A 19766-nucleotide genomic window follows, 5' to 3' on the forward strand; every position below is an offset into this window, starting at 1 on the left:
CAGGTTTGGCCCAGAGAACAGCATGCTAAATTGGACCTTGGAAAGCCTGCTCTGCCTTTGACCTACTGGATGATCTTTGGCTTAAATGTGCCTTTTTCTGACACACTTGCAAGAGAAGAATGATGATAGTACCTATTGTAAAATACTTAGAAAGCTAAAAAGTCCCATATGGAAGGCATGTAAGGATTGCTAATTTCTTTCTTTGTCCTTAAAGTATATCAACTTTAAATTTACTGATTCTAGTAGAATTAGTCATGATGATCTCATTGGAGGGGTTTTCTCACTGGGGTGAAGTTTTTATTTTTTTTTTTTTTTTAATGCTTCATTTGACTGTTTGCCTACATTTGACTGATTATGCTAGTACCAAGAAATGGCTTTATATATTCCTAGTTTAGTAAAGGATAGATTTAGTGTTGAAGCATTTGGAAAGTGGTCAGGTAGAAAACCAAACAAACAGTAGCTGCTATTCGGTAAGTTTCAACTTAGGCTCACAAAACCAGTTAGAGAGTCAACTGTCTTCCCTGAATACTTCCTGATTTTGTCTTTGTTTTAATTCAAGCAACAGTCTTTACAGCAATGTGATTTATTGTAACTAAGTGCAAGTTGATGGTGCTCCTCATGCTAAGTGCAGATGTTGGTCTTTGCAAAAGTCAAATAGAAGATATTTTCAGTTTAAGATAGCTCTATTTTCAAAAGCTAGAGGTATCGCCATTTTTTTCCCTGACAGATCATGTCATGGCACACATGAAATGTGATTCTGTAGAACTGCACAATCCAAAGATAATGAAAATTCATTAAGAATTGATAAAAAGAAGAGGAAGTATTAGGGATATTCCTGAAGAAGCTGTATCAGTAGGGGAGTTTCTATTACAGGTAACTAGAGTAAGTCTCTCAGGACTCTTCTGTTTTCATCTATTTATTAAACAACTAAGAGAATAAGACAAACTATAAATTAATTATACTTACCAGCAACATAAAGTCAAGGCAGTGGTGAACACAGATAATGCGATTCATAGACAACAGGGGGCCAAATTTTCTCCTTGCTTACACCTGTTCAATCTTACTGAAGTCAATGGGATTGGACAGGTGTAACTGAGGAGAGAATGTAGCCTCAGGCCTTTTCTACAAAGGGGTGGAGAGCTGGTGAAAGATGCTTAATGTTAATAAATATGAAGTCTTATCCATTAGCCTGAGATGCACAAAAGAAAAAGAATGAAGTGAACAGAGAGATGAGGTGCACAAGTGCCCAAAGCATGGACACTTTGCATACTGGAACTCTGGTGATTTCAGGGGATGCTGTGGGATCTCAGCCCAACCCAAAGCCAGGTGGCTTTTGTGGTGGCTCAGAGGAATTGCACCAATGAAGGATTCTGAGTATTTAGGTCTGCGTCCACAACCTGCACGGCAGATTGGAGAATAGTACATACCTGTCAATCTATTTATTAATGGTGACTTATATATACAGTAGTAATGACTACCTCTTACATATTGTGTTCTCTCATAAACAGATTAAGTGCCAGTACCTTTCAACCCTGCAGTCCTCTCACTCAAACTGTTCTCCAGACTCTTGTCTGATAAAAGGTATCCACAGCCTTACATATTCATTCACAATATAAATCTCGGGTTACCAAGGTAACAAGCAGGTTAATCAGCTCCACCACACTTTTCTTAATTGAGGGAGAGTACTTCATTCTCCACTTCAGCTAGCAAAGTGCAATAGCCTTTTTTAGTTGGCTGTTTTTGATCCACTTGACTCTGAGACAGTTCCCCTCTCCAACTACAGTGTACTGTATTGTACACTAACAACAAACGTGATTGAATTGCTGAATTGCACAATTTGCTTTCCAACTGTCTTCTGCTACAATGTTCATACATAATTTATATTGGAATTCCATTAGGTTGTGTCCTTTGCGTGAGATTGGCTGTCTGGCAGCTTATAGCACCAGCCCTGTGATGGAGGTGGAGCAGAGCCATTCTTCACTAGCGTAGATTTGGGAGATTGGCCTGTGACTGAAACAGAGTGCACATGGGACTGGGGAGCCTTCCTTACTCTGCCTGTCTCCCTGAGCTATGTTCCCTTTCTCAGTTCTCCATCAGTACAAGAGAAGATAATTTCTAATAGATATACTGCTGATGTGGACTCAGACTGTGTGGGAGGTGTTCCAATGCAATCTGTGCTACTGTCTCATTTTTTCTGGGACCCCTCATCACTAAAACTTTAAAAGAAAGAAAACACCATGCAGTATCAAGTGCTTTTTGTGAACATTCAGAGCTTAGCCTTAGTCTCCCTCATCACCAGAATCTCAAAGCTCATAATGTTTCCTAAAAGGATTTAGAGAGGCCTTCCATACTTTTTGTAAACTGCTTAAGCAAGGAAGCATGTAACTGAAATTGTGCAGTATAGTATATATTTATCACATACAGTAATGATATCCAGCAATTACAGACAGAAAGTACACTGCTTGTTACAACTTCAGGGGGATTCAACTAGGAAAAATGAATTAGAGCTTCAGTGTTAATAAACATGATGCCAGAGAGTGATGCCAGGATTTTTACTTACATACACGTGGGTGAATCTCCAGGTTTGTGTTTGTCTTGTGAGATGGGAGCTATAATAACACAATGCCTTCTAATGCCAGTCTGGAGGGCAAAGCAAGTAACAAAACTTTGCCCTAGTTTGTGAGTGCAAAGTTTTCAATGACCTCTTCAGACACCCTCTCTAACCACCAATGTAACCCTAAATCCACCTAAAGCCACTCAAGTATTCCTAAATTTGGAAGGGGAAAAGAAAAAGTAAAGAAGTATTAAGAATTTTAAACCAGGACATTCTTCTAGTATTTGTTGCTGGGAACATGAAATGTTGATTTGTGATGAGAATAGCTGGCTTCAAATTTTCATCAGTATGGGACTTCTAAATGCCTGCTACTAGCAGCATGTTTTTATTTATTGTGGTGTGTGCCTGTCTTTAAGTTTGGGAATCATCAAAATAGGGTAGACTCAGCCTTTGTAATACAACCCTCTAGGAACAATTTTATTCAGTCAAAGTAATACTGAGACCTTAGAGAGGAGAATTGATCTAAAAAGCATATTTTTTTTAAGAGAAGCCCTTGCACCAACCTTCTATTGTAAATTATCATTAACAATTTCTGCTAACCCAGGAAGACACACTGCTTTCTAAAGTAAAGCTAAAGCTCACTCAGCTATGTTGGAAGCAGATTTTTGAATCCCTTAGTTCCTCAAGTCTTTAATATTGCCTGTAAATCTTGACAAATTACATTTTTGGGCTTCAAACAATGTTTTTTTATGAACTTTTCCAACTGTCCCTCTGAGAAATATCTAAATGACCCAAGAACTACTTACATTTTTTGCACTGTGTAAACCAAAATTTCACAACTGCTGTAATTTGAAATATTGTATTCTTCTGTCTTGGGAAACAAAAGGAAACAATCCACAACCTCAAGCTCTCACACAATCATGTTTGTTTTTTCCTCTTGACTGCATACAACATAAAACCAGATCCCATGTCTGGGGTCCCAAGTAACCAAGAGAGAAATCTGTTAATTTTAAATGGAAAAGACTCAAAGTTTAAAAAAGTGGGGGCTAATCTGCAAATGAGAAAATGTGTATGTTACTTACCAATGAGAAAGAATATACTAAATGTAACTTCTGCTGGAGAGAGGAGAGAAAAGAGCAGGGATCCCCACAGTCAGAGAACTTCACTGCATTTATGCCCATGCTTCTGGCCAAGAAGAAAAAACACATTTGCAGGACCAAATGCCCTCCCAGAATTATGTGCTTATTGCTGTTATGAAAATATTATTTATTTCTCTCCAGTTAATTTGCTTGAGATGCTAAACAAAGATGCACACTGGCAATCAAGAAAGATATAGTGGTAATTCAAAGAGAAACAAAAAGTAATACTGGGACTTAGACCAGTAACATGAGGATAGTTGCATTTGATAAATTATTAGCAGAGAAAGTGAGCCAAAGAGACCTTCCTCCTGTTTTTTCCTCTGATATTTAGATGATGGTCTTAGAAATGCTTATCTGATTTTCGTCACTTAAGTACCTTTTTTTATTCATATACACCCAAGAGAATGCATGTCTCTTCATTTAGAATAAAATAGTTTTGCTGCTCATTTCTGTAACATTTTTGACTGTTAACCTTTAAATTTCTGGGGGAAAGAATGCTTGTGGTAATGAAGTGCTCACAATTATTTTACAATAAAACAAGAAATCAGAAGCGAAATTCTTAAAAAACGCATGTAGTGATTTCAGCCCAGATACTTTTCAGAAATTAACCCAAAAAAGTGTTCATTACAAAGCAGTTGAAAGCATTTATCCCTTGCTAATTTGGAGGTTTGTTTATTTATTTTCTTTTCTTTATATCCGCTTGAATATATAGAAGAGAAGGCTGCGTACTTTTGCAGAATCTTCCTGTCTTCACAGTGTTCTAATAAAAAAAAAAAAAAAAAAAAAAAAAAAAAAAGACATAAAAAGACAAGCCAAACAAGTTTGAAATTTTAATAAATAAAAAAGATCTAAAATATTATCTTAGTGGTATGAGCCAAAAATACAATAATGAATATCCATGGGATGTGATATTATTCCCACTTGTAAAAAACACTTCCATAACTCATTTGTGACTAAAGCAGTTTTGAATTATGGGATTTGCAGTTCACTCGTGGGATAAATTACATACTCCTCAGATAACCATTATGTATCTGGCAATGTCTGTATCATTCACAGCTCTGGGTAACAGCAAGAGACTGTGCTTTCCTATTGCTTTAGTGAGTGCACTCTTCAAACATTTATTGTACAATGGTTATTGCAGGGGATAAATAATGCATACGAGGGAAGAAAATTTACATTATAAGTTGATTAAACTGCTTAACAGTTTTTAGCCACTCTCTAAATAAGGATTTTTAACCAGATTTAATATATGCAGTGTTTCATGTCCAAAGAACTAGCATTTAATCTCTGTTTAACTGAAATTTAGTTAGCAATGTTGACACCTCTGCATTTTAACACTGGGATTTCTTTGTGAGACACAATCCCTTTCACTCAACTTAATATCCCATCTTGGTCTCTAAGGGAAAATAATTGAGTTTAGGCTAGTTCTAAATAGCGATAAGGACAGGGAACACAGATGGGTATTTCATTGATTAACACTAACACTGGCCTAAGGCCTTGGTGTCAGGCATTAGATTAGGACATTACTAAGAGAATGACAGAGTTTTGGCACTTTATTCCTCCTCAATAACATTCTTTCACATATTAAGTTTATCCCACCCTAGGTAGCTACTTTATCATGCAGAAGGCCTTAATCCACTGATGTGACTCTATCTGCTTTCACTTTGATGCTGCCTCTGTTTACAAGAGTAATGCAGCCTGTGTAAGACAAAGTACTCGTGACAAGAACAACTGAATGAGGCTTTTAGATGCACAGAGCTCTGACCTAAAAAAAAAGGGAAAAAAACTTCAATAAACTTCAAAATACTCCAAAGCAAAAGAGAAGGGAAAAAAATCAACAAAAAACAGAGGCTTTTTGAAATGAAGTTATGTTGTTTGCATCATGAAGAAGCAGACATGAGTTTTCCATCAAGAAGATTCAACTTTACTGATCTTCTTGTACTGCACTTTATCTTTTCTTCACCTTTGACCTTCCTTTCAGTGTCTCCTCAAGGCATCATGAACGTAAGCCTTGTGGTGTTCTTTTAGAAGTAGGATTGCTGCTATCCCCTCTGGTGAATTTAAGCAGCTGTTGGAGTCAGTGACAAGGTTGGCTACAGATTTGGTGTACTGGCTGGGAAAGAGATTATGGGTCAGTCCCCAGTGCTGGGAGACAAAAGATTCAAGTAGTTCAGGATTTTTTGGATATCCGAAAAAGATTTCATGAAATTTGTAAAGATCTAACAATGTATTGCAGGTTTCATGTGGTCTAAACAGCTTATAGCAAGTAAAACTCTAGGTAGCCAGTAAGTGGTGTTTTCACAGCAATGCTGTTTTGCAGAGGTGTATGAGGTCTTGTGTAATATAATTCCACAAAATTGCATGGTCAGAGACAGAAACTACTGATTCTTAGCACTTGCAGGAACTGTGACTATTAGGTGGACTGCCAATTTTATGAAACTCGAACTAGATTATTGATGCATTTATTACAGGAAAATGGGTTGCTGGTGAGGCTTTTTCTCTCTAGTTAGTAGAAGATTTAATAGTCTGGCTACTGAGAGTGGCATTTTGGATATTTTAAAAGCTCATTTAAAGAGATGCTAGCAAATTTATCTCTCTTTTTTATTTCTAAATCATGGGAAAATTTTCGAAACTCCTAAAAGACAACAGACTTATGGGCAGTGAGACAAAGGTTTTTTTGACCTTATTGGTTTGACTCTGATGAAAATTTTCCTCCTACAAACACAGACTTATTTAATTTTGTTTGGAATGTCACTGTGCCTGGATACTGACTAAAGGTAGGAAAGAAAATTTCCTTCTTTCAGTTTCAGACAGCTTACAAGAATTGTTATTTTATAACCATTGTAAGTTTGCTGTGATTGTTGGCAACAAGGAAATGTTATGTTGCATTTTTATACTTGCATATAAAATAGTCCTATTAAGATTGTTTAAGATTACCCACATGACACAGGAGCTATCTTAAATTGTTCTTGTTTACATGGATTGAAAACCTGGCCTTCAGTGTTCAGACAGAAACATGTGTTTTCTTTTCTTTTCACTTAAACTGGTGTTGAATAGAAGTAACTCCGTGTAAGTCAGGAGAGCTGAATAAGAACCAGAGAAAAAAATCCTATCTGATGGATGGCATTTTTTTTGCATGTATTGAGATATCACACTGGGATATTTCCCTTTTAGAAGGAAGAGTGAAAGCTTATCATGTGACTTTTCCAGACCTTCAATTTTATATGGTTGTTCCCTTCTATTTTATTGTTTGTACACTGTATGGACTGATCATTGCTCAATTTTCTCCACAAATTGTATTAATTTTGCTTGAATTCCCCAGCCAAAATTGTATCTGGAATTATCTCCTTAGAAAATTATGATTATTTTTATACCAAAACCTACTCTTAAGTGACTTGTGTTACAGAGAATGCTAAAGTAGCTTCCAATTCTACTTTTCAGATCATTAATTATTTTTTGCACAGCAGCTTCAAAACATAAAAAAGTTAGTTCTCCTATTTTTTTGGTGATAGCTTCATGGCAGTTGAGTCTGTGGTAACAGTTTTCAGTGCAGTTCCTTTTTCCTAAATTTCTTTATAAATGAGATGTTATTGGCAGATCTGATGAAAATTAAGGCTCATAGCACTAAGCTGAAGCCTGAAAAAGTGTGCTGGAAAACTTCTTCACCTTTGCTTTATCCTGGCAGCCTTAGCCCAGTTTTCTAAAGGCTCTTTCTTGGCAGCCTCTCTAAGCAAATAGGATATAATGGCAAATTACAATTTGACTTTTCAGGTATGGACAGGATTGCCACATAATGCAGGATTTTGGCTCAGGTTTCCCAGAAAGAAAGGTAAGCACAAACATCCTATGACCTGTAGTCTCCACCAAGAATTTGCATTGGTTTTGACAACACTTGAAAACATGAAAGGTCCTAACAGTTCAAAGGATGGTATTTTAAAAAAGTAATAAGCTGTATTTATATCTGGGCACTAAAGTGATGTGAATGCAGCTGCTTCTGCCCACCTATAAGATTTTAATTGCTCTCTTTCAAGCACTTCTACTGCATCCTTTTTCTTGGTGTGGTAGATAGAAACTTTGGATTGTTTGGAAGAGAACTGGGTGCAGTTGTGAGGCTTTTGAGTTCTTTATGTGCAGCTATGAACAGGCTGGTTTCACATTTAAGAACGTGGTGCTACTTCAGATCAGGAACACGAGTTTCTCTATAGTATTTACGCTTTGGTACAGGACATCCTGACAGCTACAGCTTAAAATCTTCATGGGGTTTTTTGTTTGTTTATTTGTTTGGGGTTTTTTTGTTTGAAAAGGGATTATGCCAGTGCAGAAAAATGTAGAACATTTCCTTGAGACTTCCTGTCAGTGTATGAGTTTAATGCACATCTGAGACATTGGCAGCACTATAATAAGCCACAGTGGTAGTTACCATCTGTCATGTTGCCAAACTATCTCAAGGCACATTTGTCTTTCTCAGGGAGGGGAGAATATGTCAGTGCACTTGGAAATGGAAAGAAAAGCTGTGCTTTTAGCCTACCCCACAACATAATCACATCTGGTGCTTCTGGACATACATAGAGGAGATTAGCTCCATCTACCCAGTGCCATGCCAGAAAGGCAAGGCAGAAACTTTCTCACTCTCTTACAGCTTAGTCCACTTCCAAGGCAGCTTCAGCTGTAATATCGTGCCACCAAAATATCACTGTCTGTTGTTCATTGGATCACTGGTAGCTTTCCTACAAAGTCAAAAGTGGCAGGTGACAAAGAAGAGTTAATAGAGCTTCAGTGGGTCTGGGAGTTGCAGGGGTGGGTGAAAGGCTCTGTGGATTTTTGCCCTTCTCCTAGGTGTAGCTGCTGTGCCACTATGAAGGCTCCTGGGCAGGGACAAAGCAGGTAGGGAGCCTTGCAAACATGTGCTGCTCTTGCTCTTTCTGCATTCAAAAGAAATGAGGTGTGTGTGTCCAGAGGCCAGGGCACCAATGTGACAAGGTCTGGTAGGAAAACAGACCAGGGAGAAAAATGTACCTGGGGGAAAAACCCCCTTGAAATTCCCACTCTTAATTAGATAAAATATGCCTGAGGGAAAGCTGATGAAAGTTAGTGTTAATGCTGAAATACCACAATAATTTGTTGTTTTTTCTTCTTAAGTATTCCACAGTTTCAGGAAATAAAGAAGAAAAGTGTCTGATTGAAGTGTCAGGTTGGGTCTGTGTTTTCAGGGGCAATTCCTGTATCACTGTTGGGATGCAATTCCCACTGTCACTGGTATCAAATACATTCTCAAGCACCTGATTTTACTGTCAAAAGTGGAATGATTCCTGAGGGGCAAAATTGCAGCTTCAGTGTTTATTGTGTTCACATAGACCAAAAATCTAACATGTCACACTTCTTCCTTCGATAAAATTGGACTGTATTAGAATTAATTACATCTAAAATGCAGACTTTTGTCTAATTCCAGCCACCTCCTAAGATGACTGTGCATATGAACACAATCTAGACAATAATGCAATGGCAGTTTAAACAAAACTGAAAGTCTTTAGGCCCCCAACTCAGAATTAAAACTCTTAGAAATCTTGTCTAATGTGTTGTTTATGCTGCCTGCCCCCATTCTTTGAAAAATGCAGGCTAGCCAAAAGTTTTTGATCCTTCTGCTATTAACAGATGGTATATGTAGCTAAGGATAAGCTGAGACTATCACTTAGGCCGCAAGCAAAGGGGTGAGGGATGCTCCCCTGTGGGTACCCTTAAAAGGCCATAAGCTTGAGTAGCAAAAATGAAAAGGTCTAGTGCTGGTGTTAATTACGCAGAAACCACACAGAAAGTGCTCGCTGTCACAGAGTTGAGAGGTTGTGCATCCCTTCCAAAGATAAAAGGCATGGTATGAAAACATTTTGCAGAGGACAATGAAGTGAAGATTAGCATAATCTTTTGCAGTATCCTCAGTAAGCTATCCATGAGTGAGCTGCTTTTTTTCTCATTCCTTTTGCTCTAATGTCTGGATTTAAGGAATGGCAGTGTAAGAATAGGCTTTGTCCTTGAAGCCTGACAGTTGTGTTTTCCCGCCTTCATGTGATCATCCTGGTTGCTAGTGTACTGCTCTTCTGGTAATCAGACAATGGAAGGAAAATGAAGTGTCAGTTCATTGACAGAACCTTATCCTGGCTATGTTTTTGTCTTAATCCAGACTCATCAGTGCTCTCACACTCTTTCGTATTTTCTCATTTCTTCTGAAGCAAAAAAGTAAAATCTCTTTTATAAGTGTTAGGGATGAAAGTAAAAGCAAATAATGCTGGAAAAATCTTAAAAATAGCTCCATGAAGCCTAAAAGCAACATCATAGTATAATTCCTCGCTGCTTGGGTGGAAAGTGTCTGTGGTGGATGCCTGTTTAGCATGTTAAATTGAGCATGTTTTCATACCTACCTCAGTGAAAATGGCTCTTTAGATGCACGTCCTCTGGAGCACAATGTTTAGTTTTAGCATGGAGATTTAGCCATATACATGTTTTGGTTTAACGTGACTGTCTCTAGGGCTGACACAGTGGCTAATACTCAAGTTTGTTAGCCACTTTGATCCTGAGTGCCCTGTTTTAAGTCTTGCTACTACTGGTTAAGCTAGCACTTTGTTACTGCAGGGATAACCGGAGGATTCGGAGTGTTGGGAGGCACTATCCCCAAGATCAAAATATAAAAATAGGTCTGAGGTCAGGGAACTGTACAGACCCCCAGAAGCTTTTCAGTTTTACAGCTGGAGATAGTCTCTTAAGTATATATAAATCGTCATTAGGATTCTGACAAAGAAGTGCACGATGGGATTGCTGCAGGGCAGGCTCTTTGAATCTTATTCCTGATAAAAACCACTTCTGGCTGGCTGACAGGAGACAAGGCAAGTTCAAGGAAGGCATTAAAAACATCTTAAATCTATTGATGGCAGCAGAAGTGTTGGGATGAATAGTTTGGGATTAGGATGAAAATTTCTGAGTGCAGTCAGGGCAGAGAATTTGGCTCCAGCTGGCAGTTCTGGGAAGAAATATGTTTCTGAATATGGCCAGATTCAAATAATAATGCACAAGATCACTGTGAAACTTTCTGAGAAGAGATAGTTGATTTTTCCCCCCTTTCTTTCCCCTCCCCCACCCCCCCACTCTCCCCAAGGAAAACCTCTCTCTGATTGAAATATCACTCTAGCAGAGAGCAGGCTACCTATCAAAGAGCTCCCTAGCTAAGGCAGCAGTGAGGCAGCAGGAGCAGATTTGAGGGCATTGATGGGCACCTCTGTCCTGCTAGGAGCAGCTGCAGTGAGACATGGCACCAGGAATCCCCCCAGCTGCTTCTCTTTAGCAGAGCAGAGGGGCAATGTCCTTCCACTGCCTCACATGTCCTGGGCATGACAGGGGGCAAGGCACCTTTGCCTACCTGCGGCCAAAATTTCCTTGCTGAGCAAGGAAAGCATCACTACTCATCTTTGTAAATCAACAAGCAATAAAGCTCCTTCCACACAAAGTCTGAAGGGAGGCTGAGGCAGACATGGTGTTTTTAGCCTTTTCCAGGCGGTGGCTTCAACACAAAGGCTTGGGGGGCATGTGTTTTTGTCACCATATTAGTGGCTGCCCAGTTGACAATGGCATTCAGTTTCTTCATCACCCACAATAATTTGAATGTTAAGAGTTTTTGCACTAGAAGACCAGTAATGCCTAACCCCTGAACAAGTGATTTCAGTGTACCTACAGACCTGCTGCTCTCAGTCAAGCAAGCAACTATTGCTCATTTTCATTTGGATTTTGCATTGATGTAAGAGCACTGAATTGGTTAGAGTATCATGTTTGTCCCAGGTCTTCCTGTGTAAAGCTCTACTGCCATTGGCCCTCCTGGGTTTACCTCTGTGAAACTGAAGGGAGCATCCATGTCTGCCCATGTGCATACACTGTAACAACAGGCAGAGGCAGTGTGGGCTATGTGGACTATGAACAGTGGACTATGGGCAGTGTGACTGCTACAGCACAGGCTGTGGTAGCACCTTCTGCAGGCACAAGAAAATTCTAGTGAGAAGGCTTTCCCTAAGAATACAATAGAAATTGTGTTAATTTTCTTCCTAGCTGATGGTCAGTGGAGCAATGACTGAAAGACATTTGATTTGCTTGAAACATTGGATGCTATTACTTCTTGAGCCCTTAGAGGTAGTTTTTTTTCCTATGATACATGGACAGTGCATCAATATGATTGAAATCTAGCCTGGCATTTTGCTGAGTGCAAATGAGAGTGTCTTTGTTAAAAGAACAGTTAAGTGAGCGGGTGACAAAAGGACCTAGTGATCAGAGTTATCCTAAGTTCTGTGCTAGCAGAGAGTGGTTATCAGCATTTTGTTAAAGAAAAAAATAAATTACAGCTTTTCTGTCCAACCTAGAAATCTGCCCCAACTTAATGCAAGCAGACAGGTTCAGTGCTACCTAAAATTATTTTGCCTCGTCAGTGAACTGTGGTGTTTGCCTGTTCATAAATACTGTGGACACCTTATTGTCTGCTCCACTGCCATCTGACACACAAAATTGAATCAAATACTCACAGTATCCAACTTGTTGTCAGATATCAGATACTAAAATAAGCCTGCTTCCCTTTGTGCTTTAGCTATCATGTTTTGTTATGTCAGACTCTGGATTGTGTTATGTTTGACTGGGTCCTCCTGAAAAAGAACCCAAGTGATCTGTGATTCATGATTTGAGTAAAACAGCAGTTGGTGGGCAGCAGATAATTGAAAGTTTGCAAGGCATAATACCTAGCTGCCAGCACAGCTCTGGATTTGCATAATTGTTCAAAACATCAATGAGAATTGTTACATTTAATTACATCTTATTTACAGGGGACTTGCTCCAATATTTGATTTATTGTCAAGCAATGGAACAGACTGCTGAGGGAAGTAGTTGAGTCACTATCACTGGAGGCATTTTAAAGATATGTTGGTGTGGCACTAAGGGATATGGTTTAATGGTGGGCTTATCAGTGTTGGGTAAATGGTTTGACTCAAAGGTCTTATAGCTCTTTTCAAACCTAAACAGTTCTATGATTCTGTATTTGAAAGAGTGTTAAGTGAGGCACAAAACTCCTGCACCTATAGATAAACAGGAAGCAGCACATGAGAAAGCTCATTATAAATTTGCTAATAGTTATTTTCTCCTTTCAGAAGTACTTCATAAAGAGATATCCTTAGAGCACCAGCAGTGATGACCATTTAAGCTTCCCACAAGTGCACAGCAACAGGAATCACGAATTATGAAGAGAACATAAGCATGACAGCAAATATCTTGCAGCTTTCTTGATCACTACAGAAGAAGCCAGGTGAGATTTTATTTCTGTTGAAGCTCCCTAGAGGTGTGAGCTAGCACAAGGACCTGTTGTATATTTAGGATGGCAAAATTTAAAACATACACATAGGCCAGAAAGCTAAATTCCTATAATGACTATCATCTCTAAAAATGTGGTTCACAGTGCTTTACAATGCATGGCATTTGCACTACCACCTTTTCTTGGGAACATTATTCTTCATAAGGTACTATAGCCAAACACAGAGCCCTTCATTCCCATGGTCTGTATTCATATAGGGTTCGTATTCATACTCTGATTTATTGACTATTATACTGGTATTTGTATTTGTTCACACAAATGTTTGTGAAAGTGCTGCTTTACTCACATAAAACTCTTCGTGTGAAAAAAATAAAAGGACCTTAACAACATTAATCTTTTGCTATTCAGCATTCGGTTTTCTCTTGGAGAGCTATCATTCATTAGATGCAGACACAATATTGCATTACTCAAGCAAATGATTATTGCTTAAAAAACTACCCAGAGAAGCAAGCTGTTCACCAACTCTCCATAGGCTCACCTGCAGCTCACTGAGGAAACGGATGGAGTTCAGTGGGATTATGGGGAATATGAAAAGCTAAATGTGTGTCTAAGTGTTGTCAGGATCAGGGCTGCTGCACGCATCCACCACTATCAGGAGCAGTTTTTGAATTATTAATGATAAGAAAAATTGTCTAAATTAATTGGATAATTTATTTGTAATGAATAATTCGAGTAGCTCTGTTCCTGAATGTCTTTCTGCCCTTGAATAAAGCAGTTTGGAGGTGCTGCCTGCCTCTTGTTTCGAATGTAGTTAAAGCTTCAATTAGGCTTGCCTACACTGAAACTTGACATACCAGTTTCTTTCACGTATTTGTACAGACAGAGAAGCAAGTCTGTGTTTGGGTTGTATTTTTTCAGGGTTTGAAGTCTTGTTCAAAGATCTTGAAAGATTGAATGACTGAGGACATAGACTGGAATTCTGCCCTTCAGTTTATGTGCAAAATCAAAAACATGCAAAGTTTGGTAGTATCTGAGTTTCATCTGATAAGGCATACATTAAAGTATAAAAAGAAAGCCCAGAAATAGGAGACTTGTCAGTTTGAATGTTAGTTAAATAAGTACATAAGATAAACAGTTCAGTGAGGGTTATGTAGCTGAATTTTCAATCAGGATGCACAAAAGGCTGTTGCAACAGCATCTTCCATTACCAAAAACATGTAGAATTTGTTGCACAAAGTAGCAGACATAATTTTCAAGGGAAAATCTACCCATTTTAACAATTCTTTCTTTTCAAATTAAATATTATTGACCAACATAGAGCATCAAAAATACCCTTAACATGAGGTCTTTTAAAAATTCAATATGCATCAGGTTTTTTAGTTCATTTATCACTTAATTAGCACTGAAAAGTCTTTCTTTCAAACCTGCTTGTTTCATATCTCCAAACAGGTAGTGCATGCTACTAAATTCAGTAAAATGCATCCCTCTTTTTAGTTTTAATCTTAAAATAAATTGCTGTTGCTATTCTGTTGAATATAATTGGACGAATAGCTGCAAGTTTGTGATACTACCACTCAATTTCCACATGGTACAATATGCTGTTAAACTATTTTGCTTCATTATAGTATTAAATTTGAAATAATTGGTCCAGAAATTCAAGGCAAACTAAGCTTTTGAAAAAAGGAAAGAAACAATTGATGTTTAGGTGGACCAAAGTGCTCACTGCCTGTATCTCTACTGAAGAGAGCTACTCCCATTGCTGGGAAAAGGTGTATGAGGGACACAGGAGACAGACAATAGGGCAGGAGCCAAATGCAGGAGCTTCCAGTGCCACTGTCTGAGGACAAACCAGTGGCTGCCTGCAAGAATTACTCTGGAGACTGAGACAGGGTGAAGGTGGAGGTCTGACTTAATCAGGGAGTAGGCTTAAAAGGTATCTGGGAGGGAAGAGTTTGCTGTGGACAAAAGAGAAGCAGAAAAGAAAATAGCTTCTAATGTAATTCCGTGTGTGTGTGTGTGTGTGTGTGTGTGTGTAAATACATATGTGTGTATGTATATGTGTGTATACATACAGGTATATATGTATGGCAGTGAATTTGAACATTCTGGGGTTTAAAAGGTGCAGCACTGAAAGGCATAGACATTTTGTCCTTTCCTTGCACAACCTTCACTTTTGTTTCTTGCATGTGGCATTAGAAGGAGCTGACAAATCAGGACAAGTGTTCCAGAGAGCCTGTACCCACATACAGTTTGAGAGCTGTGTGTAAATGGTGGCTTATCCAGCTGCTAGAGCTCTGTTCCTTTCTACAGTGACATGGACAGGCTGCTTTGCTCACTGTATTGTCACACAAGATATGAAAGGGAGGACATGGCATATGTGCTTTACTCTCCCAAAAAATGGCATGTTTTACATATCAGTGACCAGGAGCAACAGTGAACATAAGAGATGTGGAGCTCTGAAAGGCCACAAGGTAGAGGTGGGTGGAGGTGCACCTCCATGGAGATCATCAGTGAAGAAACCTCTGTGGTTACAGCTCTATTCTGTGGAACACTAAGGACTCTTTAAAATGTGGTTCATAATCTTATCTACAAACAAATTGCCACAAAATTAAAGTTTCCTAGTTTCCTCTTAAGGTTTTTAGGGCCTTCCACAGGATTCAGGTTTTGGTTATAAGAGAAAAGTCTCCTTTTATATCTACAGATATTGTATATGAAATTTAAGCACTACTGTTTATTGTGTTTTTTTCACATGTGTAATTTATCTGGATTCTGCAGGTATACTTTTTTTACATTTGTCTTTTGGTGTTAATGTATTTTTTTTAGAATATGTGTAAATAGATATGAGCAAACTGTGTAAAAGTTATTCAGCTACCCAGTGAACCATGTAATCTGTTGATTCATAGAGACAACAGATAATAGAGTGAGATATTTGCTTTACACTGTCTGTATAGTATCTAGGCACAGAGTCAATTTGTGTCCTGTCGGGGCATGTTGTACCACACTATATTATCACTTTGAGGATAGGCAATTTGGGTAATGAATATGTGAGCTGGTGGGGGTGGAGAAGGATCTCTGATATTATCTATAAAGTGGAAATGTTGAACCAAGGTTTTGGCTTCCTCCTGGCTAATACAAAGCACTAACACCACAGACAAGCTCTTTTGCTATCTTGGAAACAGTATTGCTAATTAGCTTCTACCTTCACCTCTATCATATCGTAAAAATGAAAACAATGCACCAAACACTGACATTTTCTTTGTACAGCAGGTATGAGTAAAAATGCCATCCCTGTGGGAAAACACAAAAATTAAATGGAAGAAAATGAGCATTTTGGGAGCAGTTGAAAGAAAATAGTTACTATTTGTTATGCTTGATCCAAGGATCCATTGGACCAGGTTGTGGTTATACTCAGCTGCTGCAACAGCCCATCACTGCACCTCTGTTCCAACCCCTCCCAACAGCCCTGGGGTAGACAGCTGAGTGAATGAGCAGGAGGTGCAGAGTAATGACAAATAGGCCACGCTCTGTCCACTCTTCAGAACATGTTCCACAACATCAGATTTTTGTTTTCTGGTTAATCCTTCTCTTAACAGATGATCTTGCAAGCTGTTGACATTTGCATGACTTTCCCAGGAAAGTATCCCCAGATTCCTGATAGGTATTTACAAAAGAGAGTTTGTGAAACAGAGATGTTCCAGTGCTGAACTTCTTCCTCTTCTTCAAACATCTTCCCTGCTATGCTGACAGTATATTGTGCAATGTGGAAAATCTGTACCTAGGTTCTATGTCAAGTGTCAGAATGGGTTTAACTGTGTTACTCCACACCTCTTCCCTGAATAACTTGCCCTTTTAGCATAGAAATGCAGGTTTAGAGACTTAAATTGCTTCTCTTTGGTACCAGTACAATTGAGCTGGGTTGAAGATGGTTCCAGTATTGCTATGCAGTCAGGGTAGCAGGTCTCCCAGCCAAATACACAGGTGATCCAAATAAACCCACTAAACCGTATCCTATGTAATGGGAGTAGCTAGACTCTGTCAAACTGAAATTAGCTCCACCCACTTAGCTTTTCCCCATTTTGTGATCTTGCCATCTTTGCTGAAATTTGAAGCCTGCAGAGGGGAATGAGCTATCCACCCACACGGTGGGTGACTGTCACATCAAGGAAATCTCCATACATCAGATATGAAGCCAAACAGCAAAGGCTTAAAAATGGAAAAGCTGGGTGAAACATATTAAAATCTATTTTCTTTCCTCACTAATGGTTGGTGATTTATCCATAAGCAATAATTTCTCTCACATCTCACTCAGACCTCCCAATAAGAACTGCTTATCAGACAACTCGGTTAGCTTCCCTTTAACAAAATTCATGTAGACTAAAATACAGATTTTACTTGAATAAAGACTGCAGGTAGTCCCAGAATGTCTCTGCCCTTCATCCCCACACTTACCACATGCACCCAGGCTACTTTAGCACCTTACTTTACAGGTAAGGCTGGTCAGCCTTCCCTGTGTCCCAGCCAGAGAGCAACTCCTCTGAAGGTAGCTGGGCTGACCCAAGCAAGCACTCCTCTCTTTCTGTGTGTCTGCCAAGTGCCACAGCCACCTGAACCAACAAGGGCAGTCACAGAAAAAAAGAAGCCCTGTGGTACAAGCAACCCTTAGTCATGATCCCTGCAGAGATACAAAAGTGGGTGTTTTTCCTCTAAGTAATGTTATTTATTGCTGTGCTGAGAAGCTCTGGTGAAGGGAAAGGTCAGCATTTTGATATGCATTGTATAAACACAACAACAACAAAAAAAAAACCCAAACAGGCTGTATCTAGGTAGGGGCCAGTTAGTGTTTGTGACACTCAGTAGGAATTTTTCCCAAGTTATCTCTTAGCCACGGGTGCCAGGTGAGTTCAGCTTCTTTTATGCCTTAGAGTAGAATATACCTTGGAATAGAGCATGCAAGAAGGCAGCTTTTGATTGCATTAGAAATGTTAATTCTCAATTTTTTGCTGCTTATAAAGCACATTTCTTCAGCAATACCTCATGCTGTTAGTTATTGCTAAAACATCTCTGGGAATGGCTTGGAGATATGTTTGTTCTCAGATCCTGGTAATCTGTTGCAATTTGATAATGTACCTCCAGCTTCAAGCACAATGAGGCAACTTGGTTCTCATTTATCAGCCCCACAGCTTAATGCAAACAGGGTCAGGGTGAGCTTTTAATGAGACTGGATCACCTCCCTGATGGGAACCAGTCTTTTGCTACTCATCTCCAACAATCTCAGCATCCACAGTGGATGTTTTGGGCCCAATTGGAGTAGCTCTGTCAAGGCTTTCATGTAGGCCAGAAAACAACCCCTGAATTGTCCCGAGTTCTGCTTGGATTGGGTCCAGTGTGTTCAGTCATTGTGCATGGAATAAATAAAATACACTAGAGAAAATTTATTCCTCTTACTTCGGCTCATCCCTCTTTCTTGAAAGTAAAATATGAAGGAGATGAAGAACTGTGTATCTCATTTTTAATTGCACAATTGGGGTGACTGCCCTGACTATGGGGAACCATCTCCTGATGAGGATTGGAACAGAACTCACTGTGCTCTCCCTTTCCTGTCTGGAAAATTGTTGCTGCTTTACTTGGCTTAGCTATTCCAGAAAAGCCTAACAGAATGGTGAATTCCCCTGCCATCCCAGTACACAGATCTAGTGTGTATGGTATACACAAGAACACTGAAAGAGAAGTTACAAAATGTCATGTGTACTGTGTACTATAAAAATTTCAGTTTATCTTGCATGTATTTTTAATGGCAGCCACTTTCCAGTTTCCTTTTGTTCGATACAAACAGCAGACTTGTTCTTGAAGTAAACACTGTTTTAGTCTTCTGGTTTTTCCCTTTTATTCCATTTCAGTGTAGTTTAGTTTAGAGCTTCTGCCTGAGCAGCCAGGGAATATATATAATAGGGCATGAATACATTCTTATAAGTATTAGAACAAGTATGGAAACACAGAGCCCTTAGTGACCTTGCTAGTCCTCTGCTGATCACTTGTGTTTGTTGTTGTAGGAAGGCAAACATAAGTATAGAAGTGTTATTGAACAGAAAACCCTTCAAAAATTTCACCAGTCTTTTGTATTCAAGTCGCAGAGCAATAGGGGGCCGCCCTGCTCAGAAAGCATACTTATGTGAGTATTAAGAACTGGCTGAGATAAGAAGTAAAGCTTAAGAGACCTTCATCATTAGCTGCTAGTGGTGGAGATTAGTGATCCTACTACAGGATTACAGATGGAAAGAGTGCTAGTGTTGGTTAATTGTTCATTAATGCTTGTAAAATAAGATAGCACTAGTAAAACTTGCTATTGTCTGTTCTCTTAAAGTAAAGCAAAATTAGACCTGCTTGTCAATAGCTGTATTGATGTTAACAGGAACATATTCAACAGATCATTTTACAGTGTAAACTACTATCCAGCTCTTTCAACATTTATTTAGACACTATTATCTTAATAAGAAATAATTTATATTTTAAATAATCTGTTCTCTATGCGTGCACATTTTATCCTTTTAATTAGCAATGCCTTCACCAGGGTGCTTTTAATATTTCAGAATTTGCATATGAGTCTCAGATGGAACATCACCTCCCTCTAGCCTCATGGATTTATTTTATTTACAATATCTTTAGACTCACTATATTTTCCCACCAGTGCTTTTCTGTGCTATTAGGGAATGGCAGCCACAGTCCAGGTAGCAGAATCCCTCTGTCA

The sequence above is a fragment of the Erithacus rubecula genome, assembly GCF_903797595.1.
Source record: "Erithacus rubecula genome assembly, chromosome: 10".
Classification (NCBI taxonomy): domain Eukaryota; kingdom Metazoa; phylum Chordata; class Aves; order Passeriformes; family Muscicapidae; genus Erithacus; species Erithacus rubecula.